The sequence below is a fragment of the Pseudophryne corroboree genome, chromosome 6 (assembly GCF_028390025.1).
Source record: "Pseudophryne corroboree isolate aPseCor3 chromosome 6, aPseCor3.hap2, whole genome shotgun sequence".
In the NCBI taxonomy this organism is placed as follows: domain Eukaryota; kingdom Metazoa; phylum Chordata; class Amphibia; order Anura; family Myobatrachidae; genus Pseudophryne; species Pseudophryne corroboree.
Window position 1 is genome coordinate 507,452,152 of NC_086449.1, and position 18,157 is coordinate 507,470,308.

At 45.2% G+C, this 18,157-nt stretch overlaps 1 protein-coding gene across 8 annotated transcripts in view; it reads left to right on the plus strand.

Annotated features, from left to right (window-relative positions):
• Positions 1-18,157, plus strand: part of OSBPL8 (oxysterol binding protein like 8) — a 425,114-nt gene that overhangs the window by 128,892 nt on the left and 278,065 nt on the right. For 2 of the 8 annotated variants that reach the window (XM_063927423.1, XM_063927422.1), the window contains exon 2: positions 6,590-6,721. The exons of the other annotated variants lie outside the window; for them this stretch is intronic. The gene's annotated coding sequence lies outside the window, so the exon portion shown is untranslated. The remainder of the gene's footprint in view (positions 1-6,589; positions 6,722-18,157) is intronic. 8 annotated transcript variants of the gene reach the window in all.

The window sequence follows — 18,157 nt, forward strand, 5'->3', positions numbered from 1 at the left end:
CATGGATGGGGGGGACAGCCTCGGGCTTCACCCCTGGCCCTTGGGTGGCTGGGGGGGGGACCCCTTGATTGAAGGGGTCCCCACTCCTCCAGGGTACCCCGGCCAGGGGTGACTAGTTGGGTATTTAATGCCACGGCCGCAGGGAGTGGTATAAAAGTGTCCCCCGGCTGTGGCATTATCTGTCCAGCTAGTGGAGCCCGATGCTGGTACAAAATATATGGGGGACCCCTACTCTTTTTGTCCCCCGTATTTTTTGCACCAGGACCAGACACAGCCCGGTGCTGGTTGTTAAAATACGGGGGATCCCCTGTCATTTTTATTACTCTATTTTGGCAACCAGGACCGGATCAAAGAGCCTGAGGCTGGTTATGCTTAGGAGGGGGGACCCCACGCATTTTTTTTTTCTGATTTTTACCCCATTCCATAAAAAAAAATAATAATAAATTTTTAAAAAAATATATAAATAATACTTGTGCCTCCTAAATAGACAAACCAAGTACCTAATCCCTTCTAATATAAATAGATATGCTATTACCAATAAAAGAAAACACAAAAAAAAACATGTTTCTCTAACGTCCTAAGTGGATGCTGGGGACTCCGTAAGGACCATGGGGAATAGCGGCTCCGCAGGAGACTGGGCACATCTAAAGAAAGCTTTAGGACTAACTGGTGTGCACTGGCTCCTCCCCCTATGACCCTCCTCCAAGCCTCAGTTAGATTTCTGTGCCCGACGAGAAGGGTGCACACTAGGGGCTCTCCTGAGCTTCTTAGTGAAAGTTTTAGTTTAGGTTTGTTATTTTCAGTGAGACCTGCTGGCAACAGGCTCACTGCATCGTGGGACTAAGGGGAGAAGAAGCGAACTCACCTGACTGTAGAGTGGATTGGGCTTCTTGGCTACTGGACATTAGCTCCAGAGGGACGATCACAGGTTCAGCCTGGATGGGTCCCGGAGCCGCGCCGCCGGCCCCCTTACAGAGCCAGAAGAGCGAAGAGGTCCGGAAAAATCGGCGGCAGAAGACGTTCCTGTCTTCAATAAGGTAGCGCACAGCACTGCAGCTGTGCGCCATTGCTCTCAGCACACTTCACACTCCGGTCACTGAGGGTGCAGGGCGCTGGGGGGGAGCGCCCTGAGACGCAATACAACATGTTTAAACCTTATATGGCTAAAGAAATACATCACATATAGCTCCTGGGCTATATGGATGCATTTCACCCCTGCCAGTTTTCCTAAAAAAAGCGGGAGAAAAGGCCGCCGTGAAGGGGGCGGAGCCTATCTCCTCAGCACACAAGCGCCATTTTCCCTCACAGCTCCGTTGGAGGGAAGCTCCCTGGCTCTCCCCTGCAGTCACTACACTACAGAAAGGGTTAAAAAAGAGAGGGGGGCACTAATTAGGCGCAGTATTAACTATACAGCAGCTATAAGGGGAAAAACACTTATATAAGGTTATCCCTGTGTATATATATATATATAGCGCTCTGGTGTGTGCTGGCAAACTCTCCCTCTGTCTCCCCAAAGGGCTAGTGGGGTCCTGTCCTCTATCAGAGCATTCCCTGTGTGTGTGCTGTGTGTCGGTACGTTTGTGTCGACATGTATGAGGAGAAAAATGATGTGGAGACGGAGCAGAGTGTCTGTAACAGTGATGTCACCACCTAGGGGGTCGACACCTGAGTGGATGTACTGTTGAAAATTACGTGACAGTGTCAGCTCTGTATAAAAAAAACAAAAAAAAAAAAACAGTGGTTGACATGAGACAGCCGGCTACTCAGCTTGTGCCTGTCCAGACGTCTCAGGCCGTCAGGGGCTTTAAAGCGCCCGTTACCTCAGATGGCAGATACAGACGCCGACACGGATACTGACTCCTGTGTCGACGGTGAAGAGACAACCGTGATTTCCAGTAGGGCCACGCGTTACATGATTGAGACAATGGAAAATGTTTTATACATTTCTGATAATACGAGTACCACCAAAAAGGGGTATTATGTTCGGTGAGGGAAAAACTACCTGTAGTTTTCCTGAATCTGAGAAATAAAATGTGTGATGATGCGTGGGTTTCCCCCCGATAACAATTGATAATTTCTTAAAAAGTATTGGCTGTATACCCTTTCCCGCCTGAGGTTAGGGTGCGTTGGGAAACACCCCCTAGGGGGGATAAGGCGCTCGCACGCTTGTAAGAACAAGGGCTCTACCCTCTCATGAGATGGCCGCCCTTAAGGATCCTGCTGATAGAAAGCAGGAGGGTATCCAAAAATGTATTCACACACATACTGGTGTTATACTGCGACCAGCAATCGCCTCAGCCTGGAGGTGCAGTGCTGGGTTGGCATGGTCGGATTCCCTGACTGGAAATATTGATATCCTAGATAAGGATAGTATATTATTGCCTATAGAGCATTTAAAAGATGCATTTCTATATATGCAGGATGCACAGCGGAATAATTGCCGACTGGCATCAAGTATAAGTGCGTTGTCCAATTCTACCAGTAAAATGGTCAGGTGATGCGGATTCCAAACGGCATTTGGAAGTATTGCCTTTGAAAGGGGACATTTGGGGTCAGTCTTTTAGACCTGGTGGCCATGGCAACAACTGGGAAATCCACGTTTGTACCCCAGGTCGCCTCTCAAAATAAGACGCCGTATTATCAGGCGCAGTCCTTTGTTGGCAAGCGGACAAAAGGTTCCTCTTTTCTGCTCGTGACAGAGGGAGAGGAAAAAAGGCTGAAGAGATTACCCAGTTCCCAGGAACAGAAATCCTTTCCCGCCTCTGCAAAGCCCTCAGTATGACGCTAGGGCCTTACAAGCTCAGGCACGGTGGGGGCCCGTTCTCAATGAATTTCAGTGCGCAGTGGGCTCACTCGCAAGTAGACCCCTGGATCCTTCAGGTAATATCTCAAGGGTACATATTGAAATTCGAGACGTCTCCCCCTCGCCGTTTCCAAAGGTCGGCTTTACCGACGTCTCCCTCTGACAGGGAGGCAGTTTTGGAAGCCATTCACAAGCTGTATTCCCAGCAGGTGATAATCAAGGTACCCCTCCTGCAACAGGGAACGGGGTATTATTCCACACTATTGTGGTACCGAAGCCAGACGGCTCGGTGAGACCGATTCTAAATCTAAAATCTTTGAACACTTACATACAGAGGTTCAAATTCAAGATTGAGTCACTCAGAGCAGTGATTGCGAACCTGGAAGAAGGGGACTACATGATGTCTCGGGACATCAAGGATGCTTACCTTCATGTCAAAATTTACCCTTCTCACCAAGGGTACCTCAGGTTATGGTACAGAACTGTCACTATCAGTTCAGACGCTGCCGTAGGGATGGTCCACGACACCCCGGGTCTTTACCAAGGTAATGGCCGAAATGATATCCCTTCGAAGGAAGGGAATTATAGTTATCCCTTACTTGGACGATTCCCTGATAAGGGTAAGATCCAGGGAACAGTTGGAAGTCGGTGTAGCACTATCTCAGGTAGTGTTGAGGCAGCACGATTGGATTCTCAATATTCCAAAATCGCAGCTGGTTCCGACGACTTGTCTTCTGTTTCCTAGGGATGTTCCTGGACACAGTCCAGAAAAAAGATGTTTCTCCCGGAAGAGAAAGCCAGGGAGTTATCCGAGCTAGTCAGGAACCTCCTAAAATCGAACCAAGTCTCAGTGCATCAATGCACAAGGGTTCTGGGTAAAAATGGTGGCTTCCTACGAAGCAATCCCATTCGTTAGATTCCACGCAAGAACTTTCCAGTGGAACCTACTGGACAAATGGTCCGGGTCGCATTTTCAGATGCATCAGCGGATAACCCTGTCACCAAGGACAAGGGTATCCATCCTGTGGTGGTTGCAGAGTGCTCATCTTCTAGAGGGCCGCAGATTCGGCATTCAGGACTCGGTCCTGGTGACCACGGATGCCAGCCTGCGAGGCTGGGGAGCAGTCACACAGGGAAGGAATATCCAGGGCTTAGGGTCAAGCCTGGATACATCACTTCACATAAATATCCTGAAGCTAAGGGCCATTTACAATGCTCTAAGCTTAGCAAGACCTCTGCTTCAAGGTCAGTAGGTATTGATCCAGTCGGACAACATCATGGCAGTCACCCACGTAAACAGACAGGGTGGCACAAGAAGCAGGAGGGCAATGGCAGAAGCTGCAGGGATTCTTCGCTGGGCGGAAAATCATGTGATAGCACTGTCAACAGTACTCATTCCGGGAGTGGACAACTGGGAAGCAGACTTCCTCAGCACGACCTCCACCCGGGAGAGTGGGGACTTCACCCAGAAGTCGTCCACATGATTAAAAAACTCGACAGGTATTGCGCCAGGTCAAGAGACCCTCAGGCAATAGTTGTAGACGCTCTGGTAACACCGTGGGTGTACCAGTCAGTGTAGGTGTTCCCTCCTCTGCCTCTCATACCCAAGGTACTGAGATTGATAAGATGGAGAGGAGAAAGCACTATATTCGTGGCTCCGGATTGGCCAAGAAGGACTTGGTAACCGGAACTTCAAGAGATGCTCACGGAGGATCCGTGGCCTCTACCTCTAAGAAGGGACCTGCTCCAGCAAGGACCCTGTCTGTTCCAAGACTTACCGCGGCTGCGTTTGAGGGCATGGCGGTTGAACGCCGGATCCTGAAGGAAAAAAGGCATTCCGGATGAAGTCATCCCTATCCTGATCAAAGCCAGGAAGGATGTAACCGCAAAAACATTATCATCGCAATTGGCGAAAATATGTTGCGTGGTGCGAGGCCAGTAAGGCCCGACGGAGGAAATTCAACTGGGTCGATTCCTACATTTCCTGTAAACAGGAGTGTCTATGGGCCTGAAATTGGGGTCCATTAAGGTTCAAATTTCGGCCCTGTCAATTTTCTTCCAAAAAGAACTAGCTTCAGTCCCTGAAGTTCAGACGTTTGTAAAAGGGGTACTGCATATACAGCCTCCTTTTGTGCCTCCAGTGGCACTTTGGGATCTCAATGTAGTTTTTGGTTCCAAAAGTCACATTGGTTTGAACCACTTAAATCTGTGGAGTTAAAATATCTCACATGGAAAGTGGTCATGCTGTTGGCCCTGGCCTTGGCCAGGCGCGTGTCAGAATTGGCGGCTGTATCCTGAAAAAGCCCTTATCTGATTTTCCATTCGGACAGGGCGGAATTGAGGACTCGTCCTCAGTTTCTCCCCAAGGTGGTTTCAGCGTCTCACCTGAACCAACCTATTGGTGGTGCCTGCGGCTACTAGGGACTTGGAGGCCTCCAAGTTGCTAGACGTTGCCAGTGCCCTGAAAATATATGTTTCCAGGAGGGCTGGAGTCAGGAAATCTGACTCGCTGTTTATCCTGTGTGCACCCAACAAGCTGGGTGCTCCTGCTTCTAAGCAGACTATTGCTCGTTGGATTTGTAGTACAATTCAGCTTGCACATTCTGTGGCAGGCCTGCCACAGCCAAAAATCTGTAAATGCCCACTCCACAAGGAAGGTGGGCTCATCTTGGGCGGCTGCCCGAGGGGTCTCGGCTTTACAACTTTGCCGAGCAGCTACTTGGTCAGGAGCAAATACGTTTGTAAAATTCTACAAAATTGATAGCCTGGCTGAGGAGGACCTGGAGTTCTCTCATTTGGTGCTGCAGAGTCATCCGCACTCTCCCGCCCGTTTGGGAGCTTTGGTATAATCCCCATGGTCCTTACGGAGTCCCCAGCATCCACTTAGGACGTTAGAGAAAATAAGACTTACCGATAATTCTATTTCTCATAGTCCGTAGTGGATGCTGGGCGCCCATCCCAAGTGCGGATTGTCGGCAATACTTGTACATAGTTATTGTTACAAAAATCGGGTTATTATTGTTGTGAGCCATCTTTCAGAGGCTCCTCTGTTATCATGCTGTTAACTGGGTTCAGATCACAGGTTATACGGTGTGATTGGTGTGGCTGGTATGAGTCTTACCCGGGGTTCAAAATCCTTCCTTATTGTGTACGCTCGTCCGGGCACAGTATCCTAACTGAGGCTTGGAGGAGGGTCATAGGGGGAGGAGCCAGTGCACACCAGTTAGTCCTAAAGCTTTCTTTAGATGTGCCCAGTCTCCTGCGGAGCCGCTATTCCCCATGGTCCTTACGGAGTCCCCAGCATCCACTACGGACTATGAGAAATAGAATTATCGGTAAGTAAATTCTTATTTTTTACATGTTTTTATTAGATTCCGCCAGCAAAGTGTGGCGGATTGAAAATGACGAATTTACTGTCTAAAAGCACTGTTGTCGAATTTACAATCTTCAATTGAATATACTTTTGTCGAAATGCCGCATTTGTACTATTGCAAAAATGTAGAATTTGACAAATGTCGAATTTCAAAAAGTCGAATTTGGAATGCCCGTTTTTTTGACGAAAAGTACTGAATTGCATTGTCAATTTTTTTTGGGGGGCGAAAATGTCCCGTTTTTCGACATTTTCGGGAATTCGACCGCAATTGCATATACCCCTTAGAGTTCATGACTGCAAACTGGGTCAGTAAGTTGGTAAGTGTCAGTGACAGGCAATTTACAGCATTGGTGTCTTGTGCTAGTGATCAGGACTATCAGATTATAAATATATAATGCTAGTATGTATTACAGATGGGCTGCTTCTTATCAAATGATGCAACTGGGGTATAAATAGAAAGGGACAGAACAGCCATATTGTGAGTACAGAGTATCCATTACTGGAACATGTTCTGCTGTGTAAATGTGAGCTAAAAGAAGAACAAGGTAAGTTGTTAGTTCAGTAATAGGACAAATGTTCTAATAAACTTGTTAGAATACTCAACAAATCTATTCAAATGTATAATTCAGTAGTTAATTGTTTTTGTGCTTGTTTTTATAATGGAGGGGTTCTGCTCCAATGTCTTGTAGTGTAAATGTTCTCTGCTATGCGTCTGTATCAGCATATAGATGACAGCAGTCAAGCAAGTGTGCTTTCTGGAAATAACATTGTGTCTTGGGATTTGTCTCTGGAAAAGTAGCCCTCCCTACTCTTTTATCTTATTTTGCAGTCAGAATATCCTTTTTCGTACACTGCAAGGAAGAAATAACAATATAATATTATGCACTTCTTTAGTCTGTGCCATGGTTTATTGCTGGAAGTTAGGTGTAACAATGTCAGATCAACTATTTGGGTTGTAAGATATTGAACTAGTGCTCTATGAATTCTCGTGTGGTACCTCACATAGATGCAACACACGATAGCCTAAATACCATGTTTGTTTTATTTCAGGCATAGAACGTTTTCTGTCATACTCCTGTCTCTATGCAGCACACTGTGGGGGTGGTTCCGTGGAACGTGGGATTTTGCTGCACACACAACTGGTTATTATGGTACATGGCTTATAGTTGTGTGAGCAAAAATAAGTGATGTTTCCTGCCAGTGATATCACACTGACATGAATTGTGTGCTTAATTTAATATATTATTACAAAAAATAAATAAAAATAAATAAATACATACATATATATATATATATATATATATATATATATATATATATATATATATTTATTTTCCATACGTTGAAAGATTTATTTTGTTTTTACTGTTTAGCATTATTTTTGCACTTGCAACATAGACAGGTTCAAGATAATATTTTGATTTCAGCCTTCCTCTACAATATATGGGTAAGGTTTTATATAGACTGCATCACATTGATGCACTAGACAGGCATTAATTTAATGATCTGGTAAGGCATACGCTGTTATTGGAAAATAAATGGTCTAAAGCTTGCCGAGTCTGCAATGCTTAGTACTGGATTAACAGATCTCCGTATTGGCACAACTGTATGTACTGCTCACCTGCTAGTACCCTTACACAGTATGGATGTATTGTCCTTTAATATTTTGCGAACTGAATGTCCACTGTGTATTAAAGTGTCTCCCCGTGATCACAACTTTATTAAGTATTTTTTATTCTTAATCTTCTACAGTTATATTTGTAAATGTTAGTAGTGGCTCTTTTTTTATATAAACAAACTGTTATATTTTAGGTTTATTAGTATTTGAAAGGCAATAGGTACTGTATGAATGTTTGCAAATAAAATATAAACAAGTTTACTTTCCAAATGGCTGTAATTAAGGCATGTTTTCCTTATTTCCATAACAAGAAGTGATGCAAGACCTTAGCTCGACTTGTCTTCACAGTGATTTCTAATAACTATTTAAGCATGTTTCTGATCGCATGCTTTGGAGATACATTTTTTTGTAAATCTTACATTTCTCCGTTCTAAAGATCTTAAACCAATTTGAGACCATTTGCATTATATGTTTATGTGACAAAATTAGACATTTTCATAGTTAATATAAGAAAAATTGTAATTTGTAAATGTCCGTTTTGATATTGTTTTACTAAATAACTGTAGATTATAGAAATTATAGTTTTGAGTTGTTTCTCATCCCCATGATAATATTCAGCTTCTACTAATGTAAATTCTATAGGTTATTTTATTTGACAACGTTTTCACTCCAATGAGCTTTTTTTGTGAAAAAATAAAATTTGTATATATTTGCTTCCTGTTTTATCCATGCTTTGGCCCCCTTCATACTAGCAGCCAACTAACTGGTATATTCAATTGATGTCAGATCCGACATCTCAGTATTCAATGAGTGAGCAAATCCAACAGGATTTGGCCCTTCCCGACAATGCCTATCCAACTTTTTTTAAAGTCTGATTGACATTGTCTGAATCGGGACTAAAACCTGTCTGATTTGGCCGCAGAATCCGACAAAACATGTGGATCCGCGGCAGGAGGATTGAATAGGTCGGAACAGTTTCCAACCTAAAAAAGTCGGAAACTGCCGTCTTTCCGACAAGACAGCAGTTTCTGACTACAGTTTAATACCCTACTATGCCTACAAGGCTGTGCAATCAAATATTTTTTTACAGCTGTCCGCAACACTTAATTTTCAGAAATTAAGGTGGTTTTAAATTCCTTCTAAACCCTGTACCCAGATACTAAACCGTTTTATTTTCAAACCAAAAATTGTTCCAGCTAATTCCATCAATCCCAGTAGTGCTGAATAGATAAGCCGATTTTCAAGATTCCAATTTTCAGCACACTATGACAGCTATCAGATCTATTTATAAGGTAAATAATAATAGGAATATTAAGTAACTCTTAGTAATAGCTCTAATGCAAGCATTGGGTGGTGGTGGTGGTGTGTGTGGGTGGGGGGTGTATTTATTTGTGTTTAAAGTTTTACCCATGTTAGGAAACCACCCCTAAAACCACATCTTTTTAAATTCATACTCTGGTAAGCCCATTAAATTTGGTTGCTACCTTTCTCAGTGTCCCAAGGCAGTACAGTCCTAGACTTGGACTTGGCATGTAGGGTCTAAAGTAAGTGGACAGTAGCCTGAGACTTGTATAGTTGTTGACCTTTTTAGCATGACGTCACATTGCTCTGGACCAATCAGGGATAGTATGGCATTATTCAATCAGATAGCTAATTTTTTTTTCAGAATTGTTGTATGTCAGTCTTCTGTGGTTTTAGAAGGGAGGTCACCACCCTGGCACTTTCAGCTGTTGTGGAATCTGGTTTAGAAGGCATCAGTGACAAAGGTAATAATGGACTCTCTTAGCGCAAGCATCTATCTCTTAGAAAGGTCTGTGCTCATCCATAATTGTTGGTAGAAGTTAAACTAGTTAGTGTACTTTGAATATTCTTCAGAGTACACTAAGAAGTGTAGTTTTCAGGATACTGGTAAGAAATATACACTTCTGCCCCAGCTAGATTTCCTCTATTTCCTCTGTTTTCCAAATATAGTCCATGGTATTATACCCCTTATCACTCTCTTTCCACACTATTAAAATAACCAGTAGTCCTTAGTAGTAGAACTAAAACTGGCCTGTCTATCCATACGTTTGTTATGTATTTCTGGAACATCTAGCTAAAATCTAGGAGCCAGGATGAAAGTGTAGGAGCCAGACCACCATCCCCAAAAAATAACAAACTACCCCTGCAGCCACATTGCTAAGCAAGTTCCCCCCACACCCTGGGGAATAAACCCCACAGCCACAATTTAGAGAGTAACCCTAGGCAAATCAGCCCTTGACAGCCACATTGCATTGCAACTGCCCCTTGGACAAACAGCAACCACCCCTCTGCAGCCACACCCTGGCTAACAATCCCCCTCCATGTGGTCGCATCACTACTGCCTCTGAAGCCGCAATCCCCACCCATGCATAAACCCTCTTACTGGAGAGTTCTGTGCAGCTAGAGGTTTTAGACGGCGCAGGCTGGAACGGACAGGAGTAGTTGGCGCAGGCCAGAATGAACACTTAGCACCTGCACTCCCGCAATACATGCACACCCACAAATCTTTGCTGGGGCTGATAAGGATCTGCTCCCTCCCTCCCTCCCTTAATAATCTGGTTGCCAGGCAGTGAAATCTAGGAGCCATGGCGACCTGGCCCCCGGATCTGTTGAGCACTGCCTTATGCTAATTTTAAATTTAATGCATGACACCAACTGTAGCAGCTTCTAGTGGTAATTTAATTTAGGTCTAATTCTGCATTAAACTCCACCATTAGATGTAAAGTGACCAATATGAGAAGGGAGAACAGCTCTTCTAACAACAACTGGTGGAAATGAGGGTTAAATATATCCCAGCTACTATTATTATTTTGGCATTAAATATAGAGGCATACCTTATGGATGTATCTATGCTTGTAGTGAAGATGCAATTTATTTCCACAGTGCTCTGGCTTGGACTCCCTACCTAATTTTTACTTAAAAGATTAAGATTTTGTGAGCAACTGTTTCAGATCCTGTCATTGATGAAATCAGACAGCTATGTCACTGATGTGAATACAGGTAGAGTATCTTATATCCGGAATGCTCGGGACCAGATGCTCAAGATTTTTCCGGATAACGGAATACCTGTTATCCGGACGGGTCTGGATTGTTGGTGGCGTGGTACGGGGGGTCAGCAGCGGGTCCCTGCGGGAGTTATTGGCGGGTCTGCGGGAGTCTGCAGCGGTGAGGGAATGGCTGCAAAACCACTCCCCCATCTGTCTGTGATTATGTCACTACAGGGCCAGAATATTCTGGTTTTCGGAATATTCTGGTTAACGTGTAACTGGATAATCTATGCCCGACCTGTACATTTAATGAAAATAGAAATAAGTATAGGGATGTAGAATAATGTTTGTGGATTGGTCAAAATTTTAGATGTGGCTCCAATTTGTTTGTGAAGCGAACAATAACCTGAAAAGCAGCGCAGGTACTTGTATGTATGTATGTATATATGTGTGTGTGTATATATATATATATACACACACACACACACACACACACACACACACACACACACACACACACACACACACACACACACAATGGAGCAGCCCGGCACTCCCTGAGTGCGTCCAATAGCCGGCCCAGGTGCCCTCCGGGGTTTAGTAGTAATACGTAGAAAGAAATCGGCGGCACTCCAGGAATTTCAAGTAGGAAAAATTGTGTATTTAAGACATCACAAAATACAACATGTGACCGACGTTTCGGGGCCCGTAGCACCTTTTTCAAGGTGTATGTGATGAGTGCCAAAAGCTTACCTTATAAGCCGTGAACTACCCGCCAAAGGAGGTGAGGACGGACGCCTCCGGCCACTCCGTCTCCGCTGCGCTCCCTGGACTTCCGGGGTCCGCTACGGATGACGTCACGCGTCCATGCGTCGGGTTGCCATGGTAGCAGCCGCGTCAGATTGCGCTGGCCGGGGCTGTCAGGAAAACAAACAAACAAGTGAAATGAATTAAAATGTGGAGCACCCATGCAATTTGTACTTATTCAAGGTTAGCCTGATAGAGCAAAGTGTGAAAACTACTAATTGTGCACGGACATAGAGAGGGAGACTTACTAGTGGGGATACAATGTTTGTGCTGATGCACAACCTATCAATCTCTCTTAAACAGTTGTCACCAGCTTATAGGTTATATTAGTGCAGAGATGTTTAAACGTGGTTACGCTCCCCCGGTACCTACTGGTTAGAACCCTTATATAGAATCACCATAAGTGATAGACAGGTTATCTAGTTACCATAGGCAGAAACACCATCAGGTGCACACCAAATATGGTAAATGGCAAACAGTGACATCCCCTCTATTCCCCTTTATACTGGGATTTCTGTGGGAAAGTCCATCATATTCACGCCATCAAATGTCCCGAATGTTCTGTCAAAATTAATGAAGGGAGTTCCACGCTATCTTTTTGTTCAGACCCCTAGGGCTTGTCGTATTGAGTTTGAAGATCCATCTTGCTTCCAATGTGAGGAGTCTACCTCCTCTGTCTCCTCCGCGAATGGTGTCTGGTACGTGGTCTATAATGATATGTTTGAGAGAGTTAAGTGGATGTCTCATCTCAGCGAAATGCCTGGCTATTGGTTGGTCTATTTTCTTCCCAGTCAGGGCTTGGCTGATAGCTGATCTGTGTAAGGCCATACGCTCTCTGGCTGTCCTGATGGTTTTACCCACATAGCCTTTGCCGCATGGGCATACAAATAAGTAGACTATGTATTTAGAGGTGCAGGTTAGGACATGTTTTATATGTCCCACTTTCTCAGACAGGGGGAATTTGAAGGAAGACCCGGTCAGCATATATGTACAAGTGGTGCACCCTAGGCACCTATAGCACCCAGGGGCTTTCGTTAAGAAATTAGAGGAGGGGGTATTACTAAACCCTGTTATGTCTGGATGGACTATGTTATCCTTAATGTTCTTTCCTCTCAAGAAGCAAAACATGGGTCTCTTGGATCTGAAGCATTTGAGGTTCTCATCTGTAGCCACTATAGGCCAGAGGGCTCTACCTGCTCTCTGGACCACTGGGCTAGAAGTTGTGTATGTGGTTTTCCATGGGATCACCTGTTGGGCTGGTTCTTTGGTCTTGATGGACAGTATGGACCCACTGTCCATTGATAGAACTTCTTCCTTCTGGTGTTTTAATAGGGACCAGTCGTATCCTCTTTGGACAAATTTGTGGACTACCGAATCGAGTTGTGTTGCCAATGTCGTTCAGTCACTGTTAATCCTGGCTGTTCTCAGCATTTGAGATTTTGGTAAACCTTTGATCAAGGATCTTGGGAGATGACTGTTTGCCCTCAAGAGATTATTCTTATCTGTCGGTTTTGTATACACTGTCGTGGATAAGACCTGATTCGAAAATGCAACGTGGACATCCAGATAATCAGCCTCTGTGTTACTGCATTTAAAGGTGAACTTTATTGGTGAATTGATGGAGTTGATATGGCTCATCAATTGCATGAACTTATCTTCACCTCCTGTCCACAACATGAAGATGTCGTCTATGAATCTTGTGTATAACAAAATATGCTCTGATATGCTGTCATCATTAAAGAAAAATTTCTGTTCCTCCTGGAATATAAAGATGTTAGCGTAAGACGGGGCGACTGAGCTCCCCATGGCGCAGCCCGACCGTTGTTCGTAAAATTTCCCGTTGAAAAGGAAGTAATTTCTCCGCAACGTCAGTTCCAGTAATTGTAAGAACAACCCGTGTCCAATGCAATGGACATCTTCCTGTGTCAGGAACCTCTTCATCGCATCTAATCCCTCGTCATGAGGGATACTTGTGTATAAATTACACACATCCATCACACACAACAAAGTGTTGGGGGGGATGTGTTGAAGGCTCTTAAGTGTGTGAAGGAATTCCGTTGTGTCCTTAATGAAAGTGGGCTGTTTCTTAACAAGAGGTTGCAAAATAAAGTCCAGAAACTGGGATATTGGCTGATATAGTGAGGTTCGTGCGGAAATAATGGGGCGCCCAGGGGGATTGTCCAAGTTTTTATGGATTTTGGGAGTTGTGAATAAAATTGGTACTACCGGAAATTGCTGAGTGAGGGCTTTGTGAAGTTTATTTGAAATAACTTGATCTTCTTTAGCTCTGTTCAAGATATCATCCAGTTCCAATTTATATTGGGCGGTAGGGTCCCCTTCTAGAGGGGAGTAGGTATTTGAATCCGCCAGTTGCCTGTCAATTTCTCTGATATAATCAGATAGATTTTGAATTACGATCCCCCCTCCCTTATCCGCTGATCTAAATACCACATCGGTATAGCCACTTAGATCTTTGAGGGCTGCTTTTTCTGCCCTAGACATGTTGTGATGGACTCCCTTCGATGCTTTGGAATATTTATCCACCGAGGTGTCCAGGAGTCGTGTGAAGGTCTTAATTGAAGCGTTTGTTGAAGGGGGGTCGAACGTAGAACATGATCTGTTTAGAAAATCAGAGAAGGTATCCGGTGTTTGATCAGAATGCCTGTCTTGGTAGAATTCTTGCAGGCGCAGCTTTCTGGAAAATCGATGTGATTCAAGGTTCCATGTGAAATTATCATGTGGGTTCGTGGGCACAAAGGAAAGTCCTTTATTCAGGACCGCCATTTCGGTGTCACTGAATGTCCTAGTGGACAGATTGAAAACTCACTATCACTGGTAGTGGAGGCTTTTCTGAGCGATTGCCCTTCTCTCCGCCTCCTCCACCTTGGATTAAATCTAGGCTGTCTCTGGCCTGGGGCAGAACGCTCTCCCCCCATGATCCACTTATAGACTTTGTTTTCTTCATAGTCAGTTTTGACTAAGTCCAATTTGTTATGTTTAAAGCGGATCAATTCCCTCCTGTAGCTTTCGCATTGGTTTTGCAGCTTGGGAATCCAGTCCTGAGTTTGGTCCTGCTGAAGAATCGATAAATGTACACGTTCAAACTCAGCAATCTTGTCTCTGGTGTGTTTTAGCTCCCGACCCACCTCTTCTATGAGAGTATGAGGTCCATGCTGCACTTGTTAAGGATGCCAATCCATCTTGCGCAGAAATCCGGGTTATGGGGGTCATTCCGAGTTGTTCGCTCGGTTTTTTTTTTCGCATCGCAGCGATTTTCCGCTTAGTGCGCATGTGCAATGTCCGCAGTGCGACTGCGCCAAGTAAATTTGCTATGCAGTTAGGAATTTTACTCACGGCTTTTTCATCGTTCTGGTGATCGTAGTGTGATTGACAGGAAGTGGGTGTTACTGGGCGGAAACTGGCCGTTTTATGGGTGTGTGCGGAAAAACGCTACCGTTTCTGGGAAAAACGCGGGAGTGGCTGGAGAAACGGAGGAGTGTCTGGGCGAACGCTGGGTGTGTTTGTGACGTCAAACCAGGAACGACAAGCACTGAACTGATCGCAGATGCCGAGTAAGTCTGGAGCTACTCAGAAACTGCTAAGAGAGGTGTAATCGCAATATTGCGAATACGTCGTTCGCAATTTTAAGAAGCTAAGATTCACTCCCAGTAGGCGGCGGCTTAGCGTGAGTAAATCTGCTAAAAGCAGCTTGCGAGCGAACGACTCGGAATGACCCCCTATGTCGGCCCAGCGTGGAGATATTTTTAACCCTGAAACCCCTTGGAATCATATGATCTCTGTGATAATCTGACAGCGATATGCCATGAAGTAGAAAATCGGTTTCTTTTTTCTTTAGTTTGAGAAGTTGTTGGTATGTGTCCTTCGGGTCCAGTATGGATTCAGTGGGAGGTAAACACTCTTTGAATCGTAACCGATCTGCATCTTCCTCTGTGAAGCTGTAGGTGTCTCCTTTGTTGGAAATCACTCCCCTGTGACCCCTCTGGTCCATATTCGTTTGCAAAGTGCTGGGTGCTTCCATAGTAAAAAAGTGCACTGTGCCCAAGGAAAGTGCTGCGTGTCCTGTGTGGGTTAGTGTCCTATATTAAAACGGGAATCCACCTCTGAAAAAATTAGTTGATTTGGTAAGGGGTGCCTTGGCTCGAGAGAAGCAAGTGCCTCAGATAATATATACAATGGAGCAGCCCGGCACTCCCTGAGTGCGTCCAATAGCCGGCCCAGGTGCCCTCCGGGGTTTAGTAGTAATACGTAGAAAGAAATCGGTGGCACTCCAGGACTTTCAAGTAGGAAAATTGTGTATTTAAGACATCACAAAATACAACATGTGACCGACGTTTCAGGGCCCGTAGCCCCTTTTTCAAGGTGTATGTGATGAGTGCCAAAAGCTTACCTTATAAGCCGTGAACTACCCGCCAAAGGAGGTGAGGACGGACGCCTCCGGCCACTCCGTCTCCGCTGCGCTCCCTGGACTTCCGGGGTCCGCTACGGATGACGTCACGCGTCCATGCGTCGGGTTGCCATGGTAGCAGCCGCCGCATCAGATCGCTACGGGTGATGAACAATTTCTATGCATATGAGCTATATGTGATAAACATACTGCATTAGATTGTTTTTCCTTTTTTTTTACATATTCACTCTGGACGTTTTTCATGTATAATGCATGCAAGGTATCCCTTTGTGAAGATACACACACAGAAATAGAGGATTCATACTTTTAAGCTAAGTTGATCTCTTCCTCTCTTTTCTAATTTTTGACTATAAGCGCAAAGGGAAAGGTGCCTCCATATCAAAAAGTTTCTCTAAATTCCTTTGGAGGCATTTGAAGGATCCGTTGAAGGCGTGATATCTACACTTGGTTGTACGTTGTCTCCTGGATACAAGAGTGGTAGTGCCAGTACCCCTGTCATAGAAAGGCGGAGGATACTACTCGACCCTGTTTCTAGTCCCGAAAACCCAATGGGTCTTTCCGGCCTATACTCAAGCTCAAATCATTGAACAAATTTGTAAGAGTGTCCAAGTTCCGTTTGGAAATGCTGCGCTCGATTTGTATTGGCTATGGAACCCGGAGATTATATGTTGTCCCTGGGTATACAAGATGCTTATCTGCATATACCGATTGCCATATCACATCAGCAATATCTGCGATTTGCTGTTGGCGACCTTCACTATCCGTTCCAGGCTCTGCCGTTTGGACTGGCCACGGCCCCTCGGATCTTCACCAAGGTTATAGCCATGATGACGGCTCGTCTACGTCATCAGGGAATCAGGATCCTGCCGTATCTGGACGACTTGCTGATCCTGGCGAACTCCCAAGATGTCCTCCTGAGTCATTTTCAACTGACAGTACGATTCCTACAAGCCCATGGGTGGCTAGTCAACTGGAAGAAGTCCTCGCTGGTCCCTGCTCGGAGCATGGTGCACCTGGGGACACTGCTGGACACACACACAGACTGTTTCTCATACGTCCTAGAGGATGCTGGAGTCCAATTCAGTACCATGGGGTATAGACTGTTCCGCAGGAGCCATGGGCACTCTAAGACTTTTCAAAGGGTGTGAACTGGCTCCTCCCTCTATGCCCCTCCTCTAGACCTCGGTTTTAGAAATGTGCCCAGGCAGACTGGATGCACTCCAGGGGAGCTCTACTTTCTCTGAAAAGACTTTTATGTTAGTTTTTTTTATTTTCAGGGAGGACTGCTGGCAACAGTCTCCCTGCTTCGTGGGACTGAGGGGGCAGAAGTAGGAACCAACTTCCTAAATAGTTTCATGACTCTGCTTATGGCTGACAGGACACCATTAGCTCCTGAAGGGTACTGAATGCTAGCTGTGCCTAGATGCTCACTCCCACAGCACGCAGTCACCCCCCTTGTAGAGCCAGAAGTCAGAAGATAGGTGAGTGTTAGAAGAGAGATCTTCAATCAAGGTGACGGCTAAAGGTACCATGCGGCTGGCGGGAGCGCAGCACGCCATACTGCCCACACAACACAGGCACTGCAGGGCGTGGGGGGGCGCCCTGCGCCGCGCCGCATGAAACCTTATAAAACTGGTAGAAAAGGAGCATAAGATGCCGAGGCACAGCCCTACCCCCGCAAGTATAAATATAGTTATCAGAATCTCTGAGGAGAAACGCGCCATTGGGGGTGGAGCTTCCTCTTCAGTCAGCCAGCACACTGCTCAGCGCCAATTTCTCTCTCTCCTCAGGCTGCAGAGACCACGCTGGTCCTCTTCCACTACTGAATACAAGTATCAGGGTGCAAAACAGGGGGGGGCACAGTGAAATTGGTGCTTTATATTGTGTGTTTACATTATAAAAAAGCGCTGCATATCTGTGGGCACTTGATGTTTCACAGGCATTGTGTTACTGGCGCTGGGTTTGTGAACTGGCTGCTCCTATCTGTGTCCTTCTGACAGATTTTACTGTGGGTCTGTCCCCTATAAGTCCCGGAGTGTCTGTGGTGTGTTTTGTGCACGTGTGTGACATGTCTGAGGCAGGGAGTTCTTCCCCTGAGGGAGCCATTTTAGGGACACAGAGT